Source organism: Amphiura filiformis, chromosome 17, assembly GCF_039555335.1.
Source record: "Amphiura filiformis chromosome 17, Afil_fr2py, whole genome shotgun sequence".
Classification (NCBI taxonomy): Eukaryota; Metazoa; Echinodermata; class Ophiuroidea; order Amphilepidida; family Amphiuridae; genus Amphiura; species Amphiura filiformis.
Window position 1 is genome coordinate 21,477,792 of NC_092644.1, and position 25,509 is coordinate 21,503,300.

Consider the following 25,509-nt stretch of genomic DNA (forward strand, 5'->3'; position numbering starts at 1 on the left):
TTTTAATTGCATGTGGTTTTTTGTTCTATAGCTGAAATAAAATGCAGGCCTATGGTTTATTGTCCCATGAGCGAGATATATATTTTCGAAACTAATTAGGCCTACTGGTGCTATATCTACTGAGAATCAAATCAAAATTTCAAATGTTGCGATATTTTGTTTTGGTTTAATTTGGGACTAGGCCTATAGGCGTTAATTTGGGACCGTATAATTCTGTTTTCTCCTGCGCACACCTCACAACATATAAAAACCCTATAACGCCCCCTATAGTCACATTTGGGAAATCAGTGTTCTGGTATGTTGACAAATAACTTTGGCAAATCCCTCTATAGTCACATCATAACTTTTGGTATTTGAACAAACCTTCAGGCGGCATAGGACGCGCGACCGTGACGTACGAGGCTGGCGAAGATACAGGGCTGACAGCCCCATTCAAAATACACGGTTAGCAATTACAAATGGAAAATTAACATACTTGCAGTGGGGTACTTTGCAGAACCCCGACGGTTTTAGAGTAAGATAATTTTGCTTTGACACCACATAACAAATTTAGAATTGTTTGTGAAGATTTCATGATTATGTGTTAATCCAATGGCGACGTCAAAAATAGCGATATCGCATCCACCATCATCTGATGTTGACAAATAACTTTGGCAAATCCCTCTATAGTCATATCATAACTTTTGGTATTTGAACAAACCTTTTCATCGTAGCGTAGCGCCACCTATAACTGAGGAGCACGTTTCCATGGAATTAAATAAACAAACTTTGCTACTGCGACAAATGACAAAAGATGAGGAAGGGAATGCCTCGTTCTAACAAGAAAGAGCAATGTTTACTTTGTTCTTGCGTTACACATCCGGGATATAAATAGCCTACAACACTTATCCTATGGCATGCCGGGATAGCATGAAACCAACGTCAATCAAGCGCTATCGGCACGGTCGAAGTGGACGGGGTGAAAAACTATTGGGTTTTAGGGTCCTTGTGAAAAGAAATTTGTTAGATTCTTTGTAAATCAACAAAGTGGAACAAATATCTTTAACAAAATCAATATGCTGCTAGGACAAGATTTAAAATATGTGTTTAAACTAATTTCAAACAAATTTCATTTAACACTGAATTGACAAACATGCAGGTAATTCTGCTCGACAGCCTCGATGACGCCAGCGAAATTGTTTAGATTATAAAATTAAAAGAAACAATTATTATCCATAGTGTCTATTCCAAATTTTCAACTACAGCTTATGTATTATGTCTGCAAAAGAAGTTGAACTGTATTTCAATATCGGATTTTAGCTTATTTTTAATCCAAATATTACACTTCAATTTGTGTTCATTTTTGTTTTTGTTGTTAACAAAGGCAATGCCTGATCTGGGAACATTAATGTTACCTGTAAATTGTGATCTACCAAAAAAACGTTGACAACGTAAAGAAATCAGCAAGTTTAAAAAAACCCACCTCGGCTCACTTTTTGAAACTTGGTCCCATTTGTAAAAGGTACTGATTTAAACTTCATCATATTTATATAAATTTAAAACATTTCCAGAAGTGTTATGTATATTTAATTCTTAATTTGTATCTTAATGTATCTTAATTTGTAAGCTTTCTGGAACGACCTGAAAGGTTATTATCTTGTTCTTGCACGGTAAGCCAATATCCTATTGTGTTTTGTTTTATAATAATCATGATTAATGATTGAATTAAACAAATAACACGTAGGCTTGTAATCTTGTTGGAAACGCTGTGTTCTGTTGAAATAAAATAAAAACACTGAGTTGCTGTTGGTGTTTAAAATGGGACCAAGTTTCAAAAAGTGAGCCGAGGTGGGTTTTTTTAAACTTGCTGATTTCTTAACGTTGTCAACGTTTTTTGGTAGATTTCTTTTCTTTTTATGAATGTAGCCAAGCAGCTCCAAGCTTGGAAAGTCATCAGGTTAGGATGTGCTCCATAAAACAAATAAAACGAAAAATAGATGTTTGAAGTTGCAATTCTGGATTCATGACAATAAATAATTAAACAAAACTTTATCAGTCGTTTATTTTTAAAACTTGCTTGTCACACGTGACTGTAATGTTAAGAGGCGTACAAAATGATCAATATACATTTTAATATATTTTAATTATTCAAGGCAACGTAAATATGTAAAGAAAATGTAAATATGAACAACACACACCCAATGTTGACAATGCCAGAGAGACACAGAGAGTAAGTCCGATTTAGGCCTACTTCAAGTCGGAACTGGTAAATGCGCATTATATTTAAGCCTATACTACGGAAGCGTCTAAATGCCCAGTAGGCAATATAATCGTGTTTTAATGTTTGTGGTTCTTTGTAGCCCTGCGGGGCAACCTAGTTCGATATTCCTATTAAGCGGCGGTTGTCGGCGATCTTCCGTGGTTTGTGGTTTTCATCAAGCCCTGCCCTCTATCGGGAGCTAATTTATAGTTTAAGCTTGTTGGATATCCATATTTCGTGCTTTCTGGTTCTTTGTAGCCATGTGGGGCAATCTAGTTGCATATCCAAATTTCGCTGTTTGTGGTTCTTTATAGCCCTGCGGGGCAATCTAGTTGGATATCAATATTGAGCTGCAGTTGTTGTTGATCTTTCGCGGTTTGTGGTCTTAATTTGTTGGATATCCATATTTCGCGGTTTGTGGTTCTTTATAATCGATAGGCCTGTGGGAAATCTGGTTGGATATCCAAATTGCGCGGTTTGTGGTTCTTTGTAGCCCTGCGGGGCAATCTAGTTGGATATCCCTATTAATCGGCGGTTGTCGGCGATCTTTCGCGGTTTGTGATTTTAATTTCCCTTATCAAGCCCTGCCCTCTATCGGGAGCTAATTTATAGTTTAAGCTTGTTGGATATCCATATTTCGTGGTGTGTGATTCTTTATAGCCCTGCAGGGCAATCTAGTATATATCCAAATTTCGCGGTTTGTGGTTCTTTATAGCCCTGTGGGGAAATCTAGTTGGATAACAATATTCAGCGGCAGTTGTTGGCGATCTTTCGCTGTTTGTGATTTTAATTTGTGACAATTTATAATATTTATTCCAAATATAATCAGTCTGAGCTGTGAACAGAGCCACTGATAAATGTGTTTTAAATGACGAAGATATCATGATAGTCAGGCATGGTGAAAGCATCTGGATGGTGAAAGTAGGCCCTAGGCCTAGGCCTAAATGTGAATAAAAAATCAAACATGTTTGTTTGATGAAAAAAATATAATATCACAATAGCAATGGATGTTCGAAATGGTGTTATTCTTGATTTATGACAATAAATTGGTTAATAAAACATTTAAAAAAAAGGTGGTGGGAAGTTTCGAACTTGGGCAAAACTTCATAAGTGGATTAGAAGTCCATGGCCTTAACCACTTCGCCACGGGGACGTCCCGATATAACGACGTGTGAAAGTGGAGTATTTATTAATATGAATGTATGCTGTGGTCCGGAAAGAATAAAAGAATTGTGAAAAACTTGATTTTTTGGCGAATGGGATCCAGAATTTGTATGTAGGGTATCCAGGAAAATGCTAGGGTATATTTTGAAAGTGAATCTCAAAAAGTAGTGCGACAGTGACAGCCATGTATGGCTGTAGCAGTGACGAAAGATTCTGGATATCAGTATGATTAGCTATGATTTTACACTAATTTTGGCTATGAAATACCGCGTGAAATAATACAAGAATGTTTGTTTATTATCAAACAATCGGATTGACTGTAAGATTGGTGTAACTTTTTGAATTAATGAGTTATTAAAATATTACACTTTGGACAGTAAATAAGATTTAGCATGGTTTTAGATATATTTTGTACCCAGCGAAAAATATCAGAGAACAATAGCGTTTTGTTTCGTGTAAATATAGTCCGCGGTGCATCTGTTTATTCTTCTTTATCAGTCGTTTTTTTTAAAACTTGCTGGTCATGCTACCGCTTGACTCTAATATATTACCGTGGGTAGGGTAACTTGGGGACACGGGGTAATTTGGGACAGTGATTTCGGAAATACTTTTATACCTTAAAATAGTCATATTTTGCCGACGGGCACCAATTTTTGTGAAACGTAAGTCTAGGGGCGAGTTTCCCGACAGGAGTCTTATTAAGCCGTAGTCTTAAGGTGGCCTTGAGGCTACTAAGCCTAGCCCGCTCTCGAACCCCGAGTCTTAACTCTAGCCGGATTTCTTCAACGCAAATTCAACCTAGTCTTAGTGGCCTTAACGCTTGACAACCTCGTCCCTTTCAACCAGCGACTTAATTGTAGGCCTATAGGCTGTTGGAGGTAGATGTACATAGGCTGTGGTCCTCACGGTTTACCGTACTAACAAGGTTGCCGTCTCATTATCGCAATGTTCCCGGTGCTGCGTGCAAAACCACATACCTTTGCAAAATATGATATTTTGCATATGCAAAATTACATACTTTCCAAAAGTATGTACTTTTGCATATGCAAAACTACATACTTCGGCAAAATATGTAGTTTTGCATATGCAAAATATCATACTTTACGGTCACTATGAAAAAATACAAGTTTTGCTGGGAAACCCCGTGCAGTTCGTGTTTGTGAATAAGGGCGCATGTCGCAATGATTGGTAACTTATATTTTAAAAGGCAAAATATAGCGGACTGTGTATGTAACTGTATGTAACAAATGAATTCGCAATATCTGTACCTGTCTCCACAATCCTAAAGTATTAGGCTACATAATATAAATTATTCTTTGAAAGTAGAGAATATTAGAACAGTGACCGTATGGATCCATTCTGCCCCCAAAGCGGCCGATACAGAACAACACATAGGGCCTACACGGCCTCAGTGACCTGCGGTTGTCTAAATTATGAGGGATTTGCATGCTGGTCAGGTAGAAGATAAATAACAGAGCGACCTTCAGCTTCTCCGTGTTTGGTCAGACCTACCGTATAGGCGTAGGCTGCATGGGGTGTATCCTGCATAAATTAGTGTTCTTGTTCAAACATGAGACTAGTATACCTCAGGTTCAAACACATGTTTCACACTTACGTGTAGTACGCTGCATGACTGTATGTTTCTGTTTTCAGGGATGATTATCCTAATGTCTAGTAAATGATGAGGGACATTAATTTGGTGGTATGCACCCTTACAACACACATCGCGCGGTGTTTCTTTATGCAAAATAAAAGTTATGCAAAACATCATACTTTGTTAGTATGCAGATATGAATGCTATACCGGCGCAAAGACTAGCCTGGACCCGCGGTCTTGTGCTTGGGCTTATACCGTACACAACTTGATGCAAGAATATTGTGTCTGTTTTTGTGTCTTTTATGTATTATTTTATTTCCACTTGACTTTTTATGAGTCCAACTTGTATGAATGATACGTCTATGCTTTATACTCGTGATTCTTTCTTTGCATCCCAAAAAGGGTAAAACTGTAAGCCTAATGGAAAGGAATCTGTGATTCCCCTTAAAAGGAAAGCAACCAACGTGCTATCTACTGCTGATATCAGTAGTCTTCTCAGATCTCACATGAAGTTATCTGTTGGTACAATATTTATAATTATTTAAGTAGAAGATATAACAATATTATATGCATCTTATCCGTAAATTCAGTTTTAATACTGAATGCATTGTTTCGTGTCAAATATTTACTATATCTTTACCAATTTTGTCCTTCTTCTATTGTTTTAAATTGATGTCCAACCTGGTATAATATAGGCACTCCAAAATAATATAGTAATAGGCCTACTTATGAAAAGTACGAGTATCAAACTATTAAGGCTTGGATAGGGACAGGTGGTATCATAGGTCTTGATGATGATGATGATGATCATGATCATGATGATGATCATGATCCATGATCCAAGACATTCTCTAGCTAAATTGTATATATGTTACAAATCGTGAACACCTAATTTTGTTTATATGATACATTTTAAGGCATGCGCAATAGAAAGATTAAAATGTAAATATATTACATTTAAAGAAAAATCCGACTTCTGCGCATTTCACTGAAGTGATGATGATGCTTATTTTGTATATTTAGCACGGCAGTAATTAGCGCCCTCTGTGTTACATTAATGGTGCTGTTGGCCAATTTTATACATTAAGGTTACTGTTGGTCAATGTTACATTAAGGTTAGGGTTAGGGATAGTGGATTAGGGTTATGATTAGTGGGTTAGGGTTAGGGTTAGGGGTTAGGGTTAGGGTTAGGGTTAGGGTTAGGGTTAGGGTTAGGGGTTAGGGTTAGGGGTTAGGGTTAGGGGTTAGGGTTAGGGTTAGGGTTAGGGGTTAGGGTTAGGGTTAGGGTTAGGGTTAGGGTTAGGGTTAGGGTTGGGGTTAGGGTTAGGGTTAGGGTTAGGGTTAGGGTTAGGGTTAGGGTTAGGGTTAGGGTTAGGGTTAGGGTTAGTGGGTCAGGGTTAGGGTTAGGGTTAGGATTAGGGATATTGTAAGGGGATTAGGATTAGGGTTAGGGTTAGGGTAACCTTAAGGGTGACGGGCTGTCTCTACTAGGTGACGGGCTGTCGATAGCGACACTTTCTACTTATTTTACATTTTTACCCCGTAATTTCCCTCATTCTTCAGGCCCTGCCCTCTATCGGTGGCTAATTTACAGTTTAAGCTTCTTTGCTATTGTATTGGGAGCAACATTGTTTCTTTATAGGCCTGCGGCGCAACCTTGGACAATATTGTCCTTGAGCTAACGCCCCGTAGCCACCCCCAGCCAGCCCCATACCTCATTTCAGTTTTTAAATTAACAAAATTCTGCTTTTTACATTTTATAGTGTTACTTATTAACTCAAATATTAATTAACTCTCTTAAAAGTACTTACTAAAGTGAATTTTGATCAACAGAGGGCGCTATTTACTGCCGTATAATTTGATGATGATGATGATGATGATCCTTGACTACTGCGCATCCATTCTTGCGCATGGTCTAATTTGTATCATATATACATTTTAACTGCTTTGACCATTTGTATCATATGTACAAAATAAGAATGAGAATGGGTTGCCATGATCATGATCATGATCATGATGATGATGAAAGAATTTTTTTTAAATTATATTCGTTGTTAAAAAACCATCATTCAAAATGAGTAGGTCTTACGATAGCAACAGCTACTTAAAAAAATTCAACTAACTCAAATGAACACTAAAATAAAATGCTGAAATATTCAACTAAATCGAACAATTACTTACCCACAGTGGCGTAACTAGACATTTTCATTTGGGGGTGGGGTGCGGGAAAGCCAAGCGGGGGCAAACATAATAAATGAAGGGCAGGCATCGTTCATGCTGTTTGGGTTTGTAAGGGGTGGAGTGGGTCTGAGGAGTTATGGGATCTGCTTGGAATGTGTCCCCGGAACATTGGCGTAGATTTCTTTTTTACATGGGGGTGGGATTGAAAAAAAAAAAATATGGTACAAATGCCATATTTAAGGTATTAAAGCTGGTGACATTGAGTTTTTAAGGTTAAAATGACCAAATAATGAGGTTAATTAACTCTCAGAAGTAGGCCTAATTTACCTTTTTTTCATGGGGGGGGCAAGAGCTCCCCGCTCCACCCCCCCCCCTAGTTACGTGACTGCTTACTCATGTTAATTGAAAGACCGTCAAAAATATGAAAGATAAACTTTGCGTTACAATTTAAATAATTTGTAAATTGAAATAGACCAAGGCTTACGACCTAAGACCTGCTCTGAGGCAGGGCCAAGAAAAGCCGCTGTAAGCCGGGTCTAACAGGCTTGCGTAGACTACGGCTACAGAAGACTGATTTCGAGAAATGCAAATTTTACTGAAGCCTGGGGCTAATCCTACAAGCCTGGCCCACGGGCTAACGAAGCCTCGAGGCTATGGTAGCCGTGCTTCGGGAAATACGTTTTCAGTTATGCCTGGTCTTACGACCTCTTAAGCCTTGAGGCTAGACAAGCCAATTGCTAAGCCACCCGTCGAGAAATTCGCCCCTAGACTCTTGGTGATGTACTTTTTGTTTTGTAGTGGTCACTTGTCGCAAGTTGTCGGGTGTATTATAGCCGAGTAAAATCTGGTGGGGCAAAATGGGATATTAGGTGGACCAATTTGCCCCACTTCCCCCTATATTCCTATTATAGTTTCAGACAAATGTGTGCACAGAATAGGCCTACTTGATTTGGATTTTTGATTAAACCTTCCAACTTTTCTCAAAACCGTTGTGCTATAATAAAAATCGCTATAAAATTCATTAGGCCTATATTATAATTTTTTTAAATAGTTTACATAATAATTTGCCCTAAAAATGCAATTCGATATGTCTGATGTGCTCTCAGGTCCCACAAAATACTGTGTAAAGGTGGGTGACCCACCCCTTAAATAACATTATGTTAGAATGATTTGCATCATGTTTTCAAAATAAATGTTATTAAATCGTTTTTATACCCTTTAATATATAACCATGATAACCCGACATTTAAACCCTTTTCTGTAAAAACGTTGTGTGTTTGCTGGGTATCCCGATATACGGGTGTCCCAGAATAATTTATACCCGGAAAGTTGTATTTTTTTAGGTATGATGGGCATTACTATTGGTAGTATTGTTTTAAATTCTATATAATTCACATACTGCATAACATTATTTTTACATATGAAGAGCTTTGTTTCAAAACCCCTTACATCCACTTGCCCAATTTTGAGAACACGTCAAAAAATCATCAAAATAATCACTGATATAAGGTGTATTTCAACAAAAGCAGTTTTTGACAGGATGCTCATCCTACCCCACAAGCATCCCGCCAAAAACTGTTTTTGTTGCAAACCCCCATATAGGCTATCAGTGATTTTTTGGGGAGATCACACAAAAACAGCCAGATTTCCTAAAATAACGACAAAATCTGTTAAAACAGGCTGCTGAATTCTGCAAAATTGTAACAAATGAGTAGAAATGCTGCTAAATATGTGTGATTTACCATTTTCCCCCATGTGACATCATAAAGGTGCATGATTGGTCTTTTTGAAAAATATCGTCACAAAATATCCAATATCATCGATACTCGTCTTTAAACTATCATGACAGTGTCAAACAACTATCAAGTTTCATTTGAAAATATCATCAGAGCGTCAAACAACTATCAAGTCTCACTTGAAAATATCTTGTGAACCTCTGGTTTTACCAGAAATATCATAGAAAATAATCGTCAGTTATAAATCTAGCTTCATGATATTTAGAAGACATAATTATATCGTCCAAATATCGTCAGTTTCGATATGATATTTACATGATGTCGCCAAACTATCATTATACAGACAAATCTCACATGATATTTAAAAGATCGTCTAAATATCGTCAAAATATTGCTACTCTCTATGATAGGCCTATATCATGATCGCCAAAATATCATCTTTCTAGATACTGTAATTCACTTCTAAAATAATGGCGATATATCTGATAGTTAGAAAAGTCTAGCTTCATGGTAGGCCTACTTACCATCTAAGGTGCCTTCGTAAAATCTGTGGTATCTCATGGAAGGACAGAGTACCAAACACCTCAGTACTTGAGCGCTGTGAATCGGAAGGTATCGAGGCAATCCTCATCAAAGGTCAGAGGATGATTTAAGGAAGCCCCATCATGCACTGCAAAAGTGTTATCACTCGAGTTTCAACTGCCACTTTACTTTTCAAATCACATTGAACTCTGTGCAAAAGATGTTGTTTTAGAATTGTGCGTGTGTCATTATTACTTAGTCGATTTCAGAACAAAAGTGATGTATGTTTAAAGGATAATTCACACCTTCTGTAGATAACATAAAATGTGAAATCGACCAGCATCTTCACAGCGTTTTTTATGTAAATATGTACAAATTCAAATTAAACCATGCACGTGCAGTACCTCTATATGCAGTGGGCGAGTAGTGGTGTCATGTTCGCTCACATAGCTATGCTAACCGCAAGTAACATAGTGGAATGTTGGGAAGTGCTTAAATCATCCTCTGATCAAAGGTCAACTCCAGTGGGCTGGACATCTTGTTCGCATGGATGATAGCCGAATACCAAAGACCCTGTTTTATGGCGAGCTCATAGTAGTCAATGGTCAGCGTTCACGAGGAGGTCAACACAAGAGATTCAAGGATGTCCTTAAATCCAGTCTGAAAGCTTGTGATATACCTACTGCATCTTGGGAGAGTCAGGCTCTCACCCGTCCAGAGTGGCGATCCGCTTGTCGTGCTGGTGTTATGAAATTCGAGCAGCGACGTATCAAGACGCTCCAGGAAGCCCGCTCAGCCCACTCAGCCCGCTATGCTACACAAAGCCAAATCTACCAAAAAACGTTTCAAAACGTAAAAAGCGGCCAAAGTTTAAAAAATCTTTCCTGTGTGGCTTTTCACCCTTTTTTAAACTTGGTCCCATTTAGTAAAGTAGTATTAACATGAAGAATGAGTCCTAATTTTTACATGCAACAATGTACTCTTATAGGTTTAAGACTGTTCGAAAGCGGTGCAATATGACGTAGGCTACCGTATGTATTATCAAAAACATTTCAAGGTTTATGTTTTATTATATTGCGTGATCATAAAGAATCGCACATGACGATGAAGAATTTAACAAAGTGAGTATTTGCTACAAAATACATTATAACGTCTATACGGAAAAAAACTTCAATTACGCACATTAATTCATTTGCTCTACGAAATAAACATTGACAACTAAGAAAACCAACAAGTAGCCTATAGATGACTTCGTATGGGTCTTTAAAACTTTCATAAATGGGACCAAGTTTAAAAAGGGTGAAAAGCCACACAGGAAAGATTTTTTAATTTTTTTCCGCTTTTTACGTTTTGAAACGTTTTTTGGTTGATATTAATTTTTTTTTGAGGTAAAAAAATATTGCGCGCTAAGTGGTTCTTTGTAGCCATGCGAGGTGAACTAGTTGGATATCCATATTTCGCGGTTAATGGTGCTTTGTAGCCCTGCGGGGCAAACTAGTTGGATATCCATATTTCGGGGTGAGTGGTTTTTGAAGCTCCGAGGGGCAAACTAGTTGGATATCCATATTTCGCGGTTAGCGGTTCTTTGTAGCCCTGCGGGGCAAACTAGTTGGATATCCATATTTCGCGGTTAGCGGTTCTTTGTAGCCCTGCAGGGCAAACTAGTTGGATATCCATATTTCGCGGTTTGTGGTTCTAGTGGTTTTAACGACCCGTAACCACCCCAGTCAGCTGCATACCGCATCCAGCTATTTTAATTATCAAAATACTAGTTTTTTAATGCTATGGGGTAACAGAATTATTAAAAAATTAATAGCTGAACCCAATAGTTCAGCCAAGGACTGGAAACGACATATTGATGACTTTATATAGAGTGTATTCAATAAACCCAAGGCGGAACGAGAGTTGCTAAGTAACCGCTATCCGAACCATAAACACACATGCATGATCAGACAACGAGTATCAATTTCCTCATAGCATCCCACGTTGTACACACGTCAGTCGAATTTGGCGGTGTTGGTTTGTTAGCCCTCCAAGTTATAACATCGTTCACTTTGTGTTGAACATTGTATGTGGGCCTCGCTGTAATAACATAAAGATCAGTATGATCAGTGTGGTATCACAGAGCAGACCCTTGAGAGGGTCTGCTCATTTGTCTTTTTTGCTTCGGCGTCGGACCGCCATTGTATTTGATCATTTGTGTATGGAGAGCAATGGCGACCCGTCATTGTATTTGTTCATGTGTATATGGAGAGCCACTCTTGGAGCCCATGGGACTTAGGCTAGGTCCTCAGGTAGAGTCAGACGCTGTATGTACTAGAAACGCCCATTCTTGATTCTGCGTTCATTCAATGTTAGCATTAAATTTGTATTGCCCGGCGGCCCCGCGTAATGGAAAAACCTGAATTTGTTACATAAAAAGAAATGAAAATTAAAAAAAAGCAAGGTTCCACCTGAGTACATATTAAATTGGTGTAGGAATTGTTTTCAAATATATATATGAATTTAGACAAACATACGGGATATAATGAACCTTTGACATGACGCCATGATGACATGATTTTATTAGTCGTTTTGTATATCATAATACCAGTATTTGTAATTTTATATTATATAGAACTAATATTTTGCATCATAAATGCGCAGTTCATATGCACAGACGATTACTAATCTTCAAGACATCAAAATAACATGTTACTAAGCAGGTAATAGGTGCTGGCCTTGTCCTATTGTACTTGTTCATTTGTGTATGGAGAGCTCACTGACCTGTTAATAGAGGTCAATGGGATAGCTTCTTTATGGGGCACTTCTCCATCGGTTTCAGGGCGCAGTTCATTGAACTCAGCGGGATTCTATTGCAAGTGCTTTTATATTATTACAAAACGGATCGTGGTTATTGCCTTGACAAATCTAATACATAATTCATACCAGGGATTAATAAATCCAGGGGTGCGGACATTTCATTGGTCGCAAACCACCGGGATTCGATACAAGTTTGCGTTGTAAATGAATGCGCGAATAAGAGTGTCATCCCCTTGGCGCGATATTTGATTTCTGAAAATACTCAAGTTGCCGTTCAAAATGCCTAAAAAACATAAAGATATTGCAATACTGTCTAAAGTGATGTAAAATTGTGGCAAATTTGTATGATTTATCGCAAATAATTTCTGCGTAGCGTGGAGAATCATTTACATAGGATTTTGGAGAAAAAATGTGATAATTTTAGGGAAATATAGAATGGCGGAAGAAACAAATAAAACATTTTCCTGGAATGTGTAGACCATACTCTTTCTGTTCCTATTGATTTGGATACTGAAATCATTCTTAAAATGAAGCTGTTGGGTGATTTATGTTGGCGTTTCTAGAGTGTGTCATTATTGGCAAACATCTAGGGATATTGTTGAGAGGGCACTCGATTCACGAGATTTCTTTTGCAAGAACGCCAAAATAGCACGAATTTTGTTGGTTTGCGACTGAAGAGTGTCCGCACTATAGATTTCTGCCATGCAAATTAGCTAGTGTCAGTGGGTAAGAAAGTGGCATCTTTTGAATCGTTAAGACAAGCCACATAATCTTATGTAAAACTCTGCTGGGTGTTTCGATCATGTATTATGCGTGTTTGGTCAAGTGAGGGTAATTTGTAAAGCATCAAAATGAATGAATAAAATCGTGTATGAGATATTTGCGGGGTTATTTGGGTGCATTGGGCACTTATGGGTTGGGTATAATAGATTTCTATGTATACAATTAAGTCTGATATATTTTCGATGGAATATATATTTTCACTTGAAAAGTTAGTAGTTTTCCGAATTGCAATTTCTGAATATTATATAAAAGGTGAGAATAAGACTATAAATGTAAGAGTATGGGATAATTCATTTGATTGTTAATAAATGCGAAACGCCGGCGGTAGACATCAGCAATATCAGGGATTGCCGCGATTCTTGCAGTAGCTTTTATGAATAGAATACAATAGTGGATACAATAGCGGATACAATAGCGGAACAATAGAGCTCTCTTACGGGCAAATAAACCTCGTCGCGTTTTGCTAAATTTCACTTCTTCTTTTTCATGAACTAACCGTAATTTTTTTAAACTTGTGGCAAAACTTCGACCGAAGTTTTTAATTCCACCAAGCAATACTGATTATGTCTGCCCTGACTGTTTAAATATCATCTAAATATTGCTACTTTCTATATATGATATTTACATAATATCGCCAAACTATCATCCTTCTATAGAAGCTGTGATTCACTTTAAAAAATAATATGGCGATATTATCTGATAGTTAGACAAATCTAGCGTCATGATAGAAGACTATAATCGTTTAAATATCGCTACTTTCTATCTGATATTTACATGATATATACAGCCTGTCTCAAAAAAAATTGTGCAAGTAAAAAGCGCCCTCTGTGGCAATTAAAAATACAGTTGTGACATGATGCTTACATCAGCGTCAAGGGCGCAGTCTTAGCTCTCAAATGCTGTTTGTTCTGTTCAATTTGCTAATTTTAATCTTGAGATATGTTTAGTTAACAACGAAAGGGTAAAATCACGATTGTGCCACTTTTATTAGGTAAGAGGGCTGTACATGCAAATCAATGGTAGCTGATGTTGATGCGTATGCACTCTCCCCTTGGGGGCTCATGCATTAGACGCATCAACATTGCATTATTTTGTCTAATATCTCTCCCAACAAATAATACACGTTCATTAACCTATAGGCCTAAGTTTGCAATATTTGTCTTTTAACATGTCTTGAGTGACAAAGAAAACAGTATTTACCATGATAAAAACATTAACATGCACATGTATTTAATTTTACAGCTGAATGTGAAATATTTATTTATCTTTTAATTTGTTTTAAGTGGAAAAAGAGAGAATCATTATACCTGTATCATGATAAAACAGTAAAAACAGTAAAACAATTTGTATTTTTTTTTTTTTTTTTTTTTTTTTTTAGTTATTTACTTTTTTTTTCTTTCTTTTTTTTTCCAGTGTACTCAGATAAATACAGAAATGTGATTTTTATACACCAGGTATTTTTTTAAATATTAAACAATACATAAACAGTACCAGCACACACATACTCTCACATACATATTTATATAGCATTTGAATTGTCTAGCTTTTACAATAAGAACAAAATGTTTAGTTGAAAAGTCCCTTCCAAACCTGCCATTTATTTTGATAAACTCGGTATTTTGAATCTTTTAAAAGAATGAATCTTTCCAATTTATGATAATATTCTATTTCCTTCTGAAGAGGGATAAAAGAAAGGGTTGAATTTTGGCATCTTTTTCTGTATATATAAAACTTAGTTAAAATGAGAATTAAATTGATAGCACTGTTTAGTTTTCCTAAATCTGTCCCGAAAAGAATATGATTTCGGTTGAATGTGATAGGTATACCGAGTTTTTGTAAACACCAGGTTTCGAGCTGAGACCAAATGGGTTTAACCTTTTTACAATCTGATAAAAGATGAATTATCGTTTCGGGGTCCTCGTTGCAAAAAGTACATATATTATCATTTCTTTTGCCAATTTTAAACATAAATGTATTTGTGGTAAGAATTCCATTTAAAATTCTGTACTGAAACCACCGTAATTTTATATCCATTGTACATTTAAATGGCAACAAAGAGTATATCTTCCATTCATCATCTGAAAAGCTACTATTTAATTTTACTTCCCATTTTCGTTTTGCTCTTGGTATCTTTGAGGACATAAGTTGTTTACATATTGATCTGCAACCTTTTTTATCTTTTAAAATAAAACTGAAATGAAATGGGATAAACGGCTTAGGAATTGCAATAAATGTAGCGTTTTCCTGAAATAGATGCTTGAAATTACTCTTAATTGCGCAAATTACACTGTTGTATTCCAAAAAATTTAGCCGTAATCCATAATTTGTATTATTGTGTAATTGATGCATTCTTTTGAATTCACGAAGGAACAATTGATAAACTTAATGCTATCATCGACTTCCATGTATAGCCCTCTTCCCTATATAGTAAAAGTGGCACAATTGTGATTTTACCTTTTCGTTGTTAACTAAACATAACTCGAGATTAAAACAAGTAAATTGAACGGAACAAGCAGCATTTGAGAACTAAGACCATGCCCTTGACGTTGATGTAAGCATCATGTCACAACGGTATTTTCTAATTACCAAAGAGGGCGCTTTTCACTTGCACAATTTTTTTTTAGACAGGCTGTATAACCGAAATATCAGCTTTCTAGATTCTGTGATAAACTTTAAAACAAGTCTAGATTCATGATATTTAGAAGGTATATTATATATCGTCCAAATATTATCAGTTTCTATGCCAAAGTATCACCTTTAGTCTAGATGCTGGCATGCCTTTCAAAAATAATGGCGCGATATATCTGATAGTTAGACAAGTCTAACGTCATGATATTTAGAAGATATATATCTTCTAACTATCGTCTATATCATATTTACATGATATATCGCCAAAATATCGTCTTTCTTGATGCTGTGATCTTACACGTCAAAAATAAAGGCGATATATCTGATAGTTAGACAAGTCTAGCTTCATTATATTTAGAAGATATTGTTCAAATCTATATGATATTATACATGATATATATATCAGATATATATATCGCCAAAATATCATCTTTCTCGTCGTATGCCTTCACAAAATAGCAACGATATATCTGATAGTTAGACAATTTAGTTTCATGATTATTTAGAAGATAAACATCTCAAAATAAGTAATTACCCCCTCCTTAAATAATGGCCATTATTCAAAAACGGGGTATTGTATTACAAATCTGTAAAATGCGTTGGAAGCAGAATTTTATTTCTGCGCATTTTGACACCTCATTTGATACGATAGCCCAGAAAACAATCAAACACCTGTCAATTTAATGTACAGAGGTCCAGATTTGAAAGTTGCACTTATAACAACAATACAAAAACACTCAGATATCATTACAGATTTCAATAGAATTTACTGTAACTTTCAAATCCTGGGTTACCATGGTTACATGGACTTAAATGTACGCTGTGACGTCAATATGTACAAATGAGGTGTCAAATTTTGCAGAAATGAATTATACTCTAAAGCATTTTACTTTGTAATACAATAGCCCGTTTTTGAATAATGGCCATTATTTTTAAAAAGAGGGGTAATTACTTTTTTTGAAATGTTTATAATCGTCTCACTTCATTGACCAAGGTTTTGCATGCATAGCTAAACCTAATAGCCTATATGTGAGGAAAATGGACTCTATTCATCAAACCTTAAACTTATTCCCTATTACGTGTATTACAAACGGAATTACAGTACATTGTATTATCTCCGAAAAAGGCACCCTAGGCCCTACAACACTAAAATACGGGTATACAAAACATGGCCTGGCCTGGCCTGGCCTAGCCTGGCCTGGCCTGGCTAGGCCAACTGAAAAGTATTATTTGTTTGCCCGAAATCCGATGTTGAAACATTGATGATACTCATAAAATGAGCAGTTGGCCAGAGATTGGACATTCGTTAGTAGGCCAAATTTTGCTCCAAAACAATTTTTCTACATCGATCACCGGTCCTCAACATTTTGGTCATTCAAAAATGTTGAACCGTACCCCAACTCCAAATTTGTGGACATCATTACTAGGTTAAATTTCGCTCTTAGGTCATTTTGGACGCAAGTATGGGTCATTGAGTGAGAGACCGTTTAGACCTAAATTATGGCTTTTTTTAATGGGATCTTTGGGTGGTGAGAGTCCGAAAAAATGGTTTCAAATTGCTTTGTTAGTGGCGTGCGCAAAGGAGGGGCGGGGGGGGATATCCCCACTTTTGTTGGACAGTCAGGGGATTCGGGGAAAACGTCAAAATTTTCCCCTTACACTCCTAATCAGACTCCATTCGGGGGTACTGAACAACCTGCCCCCCCCCTCCACTTTCAATGTGCTGCGCACGCCACTGGGCTTTGTTATTTCAAAATAAATAACAAATTCAGTCATGAAATTAAAGTTGCTGTTCATTGAAAAATAAGGGTCTTTGGGTGGCAGGTGGAATGGAAAAGCTGAAAAGTCAGGGTCTTTGGGTGACTGACAGAGCTTGTGTTCGCAAACAATCAACAATAGGCCTATGGTGGTCTTTGGGTGACAGCGATGTTGACAAAGGAGGTCTTAGCAGCCCTATATGTACGCATCACCTGTGGTAGTACTGGGGGTAGTACCCCCCCCCCCGGAAGTAAACCATGATTTTTAACACTTAAATGCTGCAAATATAGGGCCTAGTACCGATTATTATGCAAAGTTGGCTCTACGACCCTTGGCCCCTTGGTTGCCCACGCCGAATTTCACATTTTTTCTGATCCCTAGATAGGCCTACTTGTTAGTTTTTTGTTTGTTTTTACCCCTGCATGATGCTATGTGGATATTTCAGGATCATCGTTTTTAAAGTGATCATGGTGATGGTGTTCCACGTTAGTTGCTAGCTTTTACGGAAACGTGCCGAACGCAACATATTAGTTTCCACAATTATAGGTAGTCTATATTACGTTGGTTTATAACTTTTTTTTTATCTTTCAATGAAAAATATTTTTAGAAGGAATTAGCAACGGTCTGAAAAGCAATTACTTTCGAGGTTGTCGCTACTCGCTAATTCCTTCAGCTTTAGACATATTTTATTGAAAGATGACAAAGAGTGTTGCTCTTCAGGCAATCTTTATTGCCAAAATCTTTTTATTTATCACATTTAAACACAGAGTATTTGTAAAGCTTTTAAAGAAATTATGATAAGATGAGATAATCTTCGAGGCCAGATTAGGCCTACACTACCCTTCAAATTTTCATCAAAACACTCAGGACTTTTGAATGTCCAAAAATGTTATGAAATTACTCAATGCAGAAAAATAGATTTAGAAGAAATTCAGGTCTAATTGAGGGCAAAAATAAATTAAATTGTCCACCCAGCATGGCCAGTAAATTCCCACCCCTAAGAAGATCATCACTCGGTCACCATACTACAAGGTCTTCATCGCTGTTTCTGAGATCCAGGGAGAGTCTTGATGACAGATCATTTGCCAAATGAACGAGTACAATCATAGGCATATATCATACAATTTTGATAGTAAAATTGAGGCAAGCCATCATGTGAAGAAGGTTGATAGTAGGAATATGTCTGTTCTCTGATTGTGTCCTGTACGCTATTCTTAGTTTGTCAAGCTGCCATTTACGACAGAGGGATCAGTTAACTAAAGTAACCACATTGTGGTTCAGGCATGGCCTCCAGTTAGTGAAACCTATTTTGGAATTTTAAGTCCTACCTTCATAATATGTGACCGTTCACGGCGAATGAGCCGTAAATTCCTCCCCCGGTCAATTTTGTTTTATTTCATGTTTAAAAAATAAACATCATAAATTTAAAAATGGTATATCATTTGACTTCAAACGATATCCAGAAGCGGGGTTATGGTTTGTTAAACTTTGCTCCTTCAACAAAATTATAGCTTTTTCGTTTCTACGTGTGTCTCTTTTTCCACATTGCTGGCAATAAATATCAAACAGTCATAATTGGCGGTCATTTCAAATCATCCCCAAGTCAACGAGGTTTAAGAAAGTTCTCTCATTGTTAATTGTTGGTTATGCATAGGCCTACAAAAGACAATGCCTGGTAACCCACCACTTGAACAGGATTTAGCAAAAGCAAACAAAGACCAGAGCTATTAAAAGTTCTATAGCCATCTAAGGTAGTAGCTTATTATCCACTTCAACAATAGGATAATTGATTAGTGTTTCACTATCAAAATGAGATCGATGTCGGGCCAGCTTAAGTTACCGATGAATACGACCTTCGTACACATTTGTCTAACACTTTGACCAAGTTTCAGGGCAAAAGTATGCCAAATAAAAGTACCCTGAACATTTTATGCAAAATGTGATTTTTAGCCAAATATTGGCAAAATTACATATTAATGAGCCTTTCCAGTAAATTGATGTATTGTGGAAACCGTATGTCCGATTTGCTCCAAACAAAAGGCATATTGATCAGTGTACTTTACCCTACTCAATTAATCTGTTTAAAACATGCTCAAAGCATTTTATAATTTCTAGAAAATGCATCCAATACCACCTTGCCGTATTCAGTTTTGCATGGTGGGCATGTATGTGAATTCGCAACTTTCATTGACATATGATTTGATAGCGAACGTACAGGCCTTACCGATATGGGCATTGGCATGAATGGCGGTGTTTCACAATAGGGTCATGATGTCAAATTGTATTTGTAGGCAACATTCAGCTACCGAAAGCTACCTACGAATACTTACTTATTTTGTTAATATCTCAGAAATGGTTAAATACAGGCTATTGAAACTAAGTAGTATTAAAGAGTGCATTACAATGCACCTATTGCTTAAATATAATTTACTATTCTCTCAGTTTGTGGAAATGGCAGAGCTTTTTAACATGTATTCGGAGGTAATGCATATTTTTTACCAAACCTACCTTTGTGCCATTTAGAATTTCTTGCAGCTAAACACAATGATAGAGATATCCGAATGCAATGCATTTCAGTATTGGACCTGAGACCATTATGGTCTCAGATTGGACATATCTAAGCTTGTATCAATCGCGCATTTATCAGTGATTTCCATTTTTTAAAGATATATCTGGTGCTATGAAAAATTGTATTCGTAGGTAATGTAAAAAAAATACCACTCAAAAAATTATCACAAAAAATTCATAATTATGTACAAATATGTGAAAAATTGAACAGGCAATCATTGAATACACACCTTTCAGGAAATCAATTTCGATTCAATCCAATGACTGCTTTTCACAACTGATTTAGATGTTTTTCCGCAGGCGGATATAATACGGAATTTGCTGGGGATAAAATATAATTAGTTGACACATAATTGTGACTGTGGAAATTTTTTTTGTGTTTGGTAGCTTTATGTATAACAAGATTGACTTATGTAAAATTGTTGTTGTATATGTGTTGAGTTTGTGTACGATAATTTGGAAAAAAACATTCATTTTAATATACTGTTTTTAGAAATACACTTTCTCTGGCCTCTTCACTGAGCTAGACGCATGCGTGGTGTCAATTTTGTATAGAATTGGGCTCATTTGCATATGCATAAGTTCGTTGATAAGGCTGTGGCGTACTTAGTGATAGTAGAGTTCCAGTAAAATGAAGTTGCACGATTGCGTTTGATGATATAATGCGTATATATTTAAACTGTTGAAACATTTGTTTTTGTAAATCTGCACAATGTCCAGGCATGTCGCAAATGGCAAATATTGTATTACGTGTAATAATATGTCCTAGTGTATTGTATTTGTTCGAAAAGTTTAGCCCCGCTAATTTACTTCGCGCAAGGCATAGTTAAAGTTGGATAACTTAATTCACGATAAAGGTAGGGATAGAGATATGACGTCATCGAAAAGAGATTTGTTTTAGATTGAGAAATAATGCATGTCAAGTAAAATTTTCGCTGATATTTTTATTTTACTGTTGTATTCATTGTTGTCAATGAAAGTGACAGTAGAATTTCGAAAATAACCGTGTATTTATGACGAATTTATGTCATGGGACTATTTGTTATGGTTTTAATGCGGAGGGACATGGAGCTATAGAGGTCAGTAAACGTGAAATGGTCAAAGTCACGTGGACAGGCACATGGAGTTGTAGTCTCCACAGCAGCCAGTTTGGTTCCGCTCCCTCCACACAAACAGTCTGCCAATGGTCACGAACTGGTCCTTTTTGATTCGCTAACGGTTTTCTGCCGACGTCATCCAGCTTGACGTCAAACAAAGCTTTCAATTGGTCGATCGGCTAGACGGCTACTTTATTATTCATGAGCAAGTTTGACCCGCCATCTCGCCAGCTAGACTGAGGTCAATCAAGTTCCCGTATGTACAGCTCTACGGCTACTTACGTGTAGCCAATCAGAAACGGCGTTATAAGTGGCCATTGGCAGACTGTTTGTGTGGAGGGAGCGTAACCAAACTGGCTGCGGAGGAGACTAATGGAGTTGCAGACACGTGCAATAAATTATGCATGTCAAGTAATAATAATTGTGGGAAATGTTAAATTGTTTTATTGTCGTATACAATTGTTGTATAGGTCTACTGAAGCTGACAATCAATTCAAAGAAGATCATATGAAGAATGATGAGGAAATGTTTGTCATGGGACTATATTTTGCTTTAACGGGACATTAAGTTAACGTTCAGATAAAGTGAAACGGTCAGCATGGATGACACGTGAATTGAAAAAGTCTTTGTCTCCGGTTGTTTATTGCGAGTTATCGGCATGGTTCCGGGTTTGGAGTAAACTTATTTTCTCGTTTTATACACAACGTGTGATCACTGTGACTGATGTAATCGGAAACCAGCGAATAACGGCTGGCGTAACATTTTGTGATGGGGTTAAAGGAGTATAGAAGGTTACCATGCGAAATGACTTGACCAGGTCAGCACGTCAGTGCATACTGCGAGTTTGTTATCAAGATTTTTATGAACCCAAGCTCAAGTGCACTAATTGCTTCTTGTAGCATCACCAAGGTAAACATTCGCATGGCCTTGTAAGTTGTGCATGTTCTCTCACACAGTGGACTTGACATGTACGTTCTCTGTATGCTGCTTTCAGCATAATTATAGACCTTTACAGGGTCTATGCTGTACTTAGTATGTGCATCGCCTATTTCTATTACCAGTGCACACATGATTTATAAAGCGCGTTCATCTATGTGAACTGTTAGTATTATGTTAGTATTATAGTTTCAAATATTTTACAAACCTGTTACTCAGATAAAAAGTATCATAACTCCAAAAATGCTGTTTTAAAGAAAACTAAAAACCACATTCTTGTGATTCCATTGAAATTAAGTTATGTGTACACTCTCAGAACATTGGATAAAAAATGAATGGGCAGAAAACAGTTGGTTAAAAAATGCCCAACAATGGTTAAGATTCTTGAAGTTGGGCAAAATACAGTTTAATACATGGTTGGTCAAACCTGTCAATATGGTATTTACACAATGTTGGTTTACCTTGGTAAAAAACATCCTTTTCCCGCCAATAAAGTTGGGCAAAGTATGGTTTTGCCCAACCATGGTCACATGGTGTTCCTTTGCGAACTGTGATTGGTCATTGTGTTGGGCAAAAATGCATTTCAGAAAACAAGATGGCCGATATGAGTGGCTTGCTGCAAAGCTGTGGATCGGGGTCTTCAACATTACAACAAGTAAATGGACATCCTTCAATGCAAAACACATTGTCAATAACACGCCGTATTTCATGCATAGCTTGGTATGGGCTAAATGCATGTACCCCGTTTTTGAGAATCTCCTGTTCCCAACAGAAACAAATTTTGATAAAGTAACTGTTTCCTATGTAAATTCAATATTTCCTCTAACCATCAATACCAAACATGTATTCTTTTGTGAAAAAAATATGCATGTACCCATTGCTTCGAAACCTATAACTTTTACAACTCGCCACCCTCTGTTCCGGTCAAGTTCCATTGAAAACACATGCTATGAGAACTACCCATCGATGAAGCAAGACCTCAGCGGCCAGAGTCGATTTATGTGTCACTCATGTACTCCAAAGTCATAGTAACACGCCCAATAGTTCCTGTCGACCCTAAAGCACATTCGAGCCAAATATCAAGGCATTCGACATATTTTTACCATAGGTACCTGTCCAATATTCATAGGCATCTTTCGATCTAAAACATTCCATCAAATAACATGCTAATGACCCACCGTGCAGGGCGTGATAGTTACGTTATGAATGGCATGACGTCATTATATACACAATGGGATCTGGGTGAACGCATTTTCAATTGGGGTTTCTTTTATATCGCTTTTCGTGCAATTTTTAATGGTACTATAATATTCACTGTATAGTTTAAAGCAATTTGATCCTGTTTTTTATTCTCTTTTTCCATGCATCGTGACTTACTTTAGGACTAATGAATTATTATCAGTATTCCAAAATTAGGTTTTAAAATTTGGGAAATATTACGTTGAAATAAAATCTGTGAATATAAACTAAATAAAATATTCATTTACTGTAATACACAATACAATGTTAATGGCCGGACTTGATGTTTTATACCGGGGTTTTATAGGCCTAGTTTTTGTATTTTGGAAATGCTGTTTATTGGTTTTCTTTTCCGTAGGCCTTTACAATTTACGAACAGATATTAAAGAAGAAAAATATTCCATTTATTTGCGTTTTTGCAATAACATGCGGGCCTGGACGAGGGCATCACAAATTACGTCACCCCTCCCCAAATAATGATTGTAGTTTCTCCTCATGTATGTAATATACCGTATTTCATGAGTTTACGCAGAAAAATGCGCATGCGGGAAATGGTGATATCATGAGTTTGCGCATCCCAAAGCTGCTCAAACCCAGCAATTCCTTGATATGCGCAGCTCTTAAAAGCTGCGTCCTTTTGGGATTTCCTGAGTTTGCGCATCATGCTCAAACTCGGGAAATCTGTGTTTTGCGCATCATGCTCAAACTCGGGAAATCTATGTTTTGAGCATCTGCGCATTCATGGGAGTTTCCTAGTTTGCGCACGACCTAGTCTCTTGTTGCAGTCGTTTTTAATAAATAATTAGTATATTTTAACCATGTTGAAAGCTCTGATGACGTTCAAAGACTAAACGAATGGCAAATTTGTTTAGAACAAAATCTTTAAAAACAAAACAAGAAACAGTACCATTTGCGAGCATCGATTCATTTTGATATATCATATTATATATAAAGGCCCTATCCCGGGACCAGTATATTGGGCCTACACACAAATACCCCCACTCCCTATGCCTACATCTATGCATGCCGAGGTTCACAGGTTGATGGTAGAGTCTTTTGATGAAATAGGCCTAAATGTTGGATAGTGAAATATAGAGATGTCATATTCAGACTAAAATAGCCAGAAGGATTATTTCACTTTAATACCTTGTCATGTAGGCTTTTTTGAGTTATTATCGATATCTGTATTACTAATATTATTTGAGCATTTCATTTCAAAATACTGAGTGGATTATCCGATTTGTGTATAGGCTAGTGTGATAGGATGCATCATTATAACCATATAATTTCGGATCGTGCTTGTGTGAAAAACGCACGTACTGAAAGTCAAGTTTGCTTAGCCGAGTGTCATGTCATGTTCACGAGTCTTATAGGGCCTACTTTTAGGCCCAATGCTACTTTGCCTTTTGAAAGATCAAGCACAATTATCAATAATATTATCATCATATCCTTTGTTTTCAAAAATGCTGATAATTTTTCATCTGATCTTTTAAATCTTTTGAGGAGTGCATTATAGTATAGGGTCATTTGGTGAAAAGCTCAAATCCTCTGACTCTTTCAGCATGTTCAGAGGATTTGAGTCCTTCTTTAAAGTTTTGAAATGCTAAAAGTCTATAAGTATATCCTGTCCTGTGAGTCCTTTCTTAAAGGAGCATACCGGTACGTATTGGAACAAAGTTGTGCATATTTAGACCATGGTCTAAAACATACTATTTTGGGTTTTTTCAGGGCCATGACATAATTAAGATTAACAGGTTACATCGGCGTTCTGGACCATCTCCTCCTCACACTGTGGTGAGTTCCCCAGTCATTGGTTACAGCTCAGTCGATATATTATTAGGCCTATATAGCCTAGTAGGTACATGCAGTGTCATTTGGTGAAAAGCTCAAATCCTCCAATTCTTTCCTCGAGTGTCCTTCTCTCTTAAGTTTCTTTCCATATTAAGGTCATTTCTTTCTTTTCTTTAATTTCTGTCTTTGATTATTTGTTAAATTTCTTTTCTTTCTTTCTTTAATTTCTGTTTTTCTTTCTTAAATTTCTTTTTCTTTCTTTCTATTTCTCTTTCTTTCTATCTTTCTTTTTCTGCTTCAATTTGATAATGGTGTGCAACTGTCATGAGCCCGGGGTCAAGAGATGAAGTCATTAATGTAGGCCTACGATCGTTTTAATGTTTTTCAACACTGCCTCATGCGGATTTTTGACATTATTTATAATGTCTAAACAATGTCAAAGCTTCAATTGGAATCGGTCAACTTAATG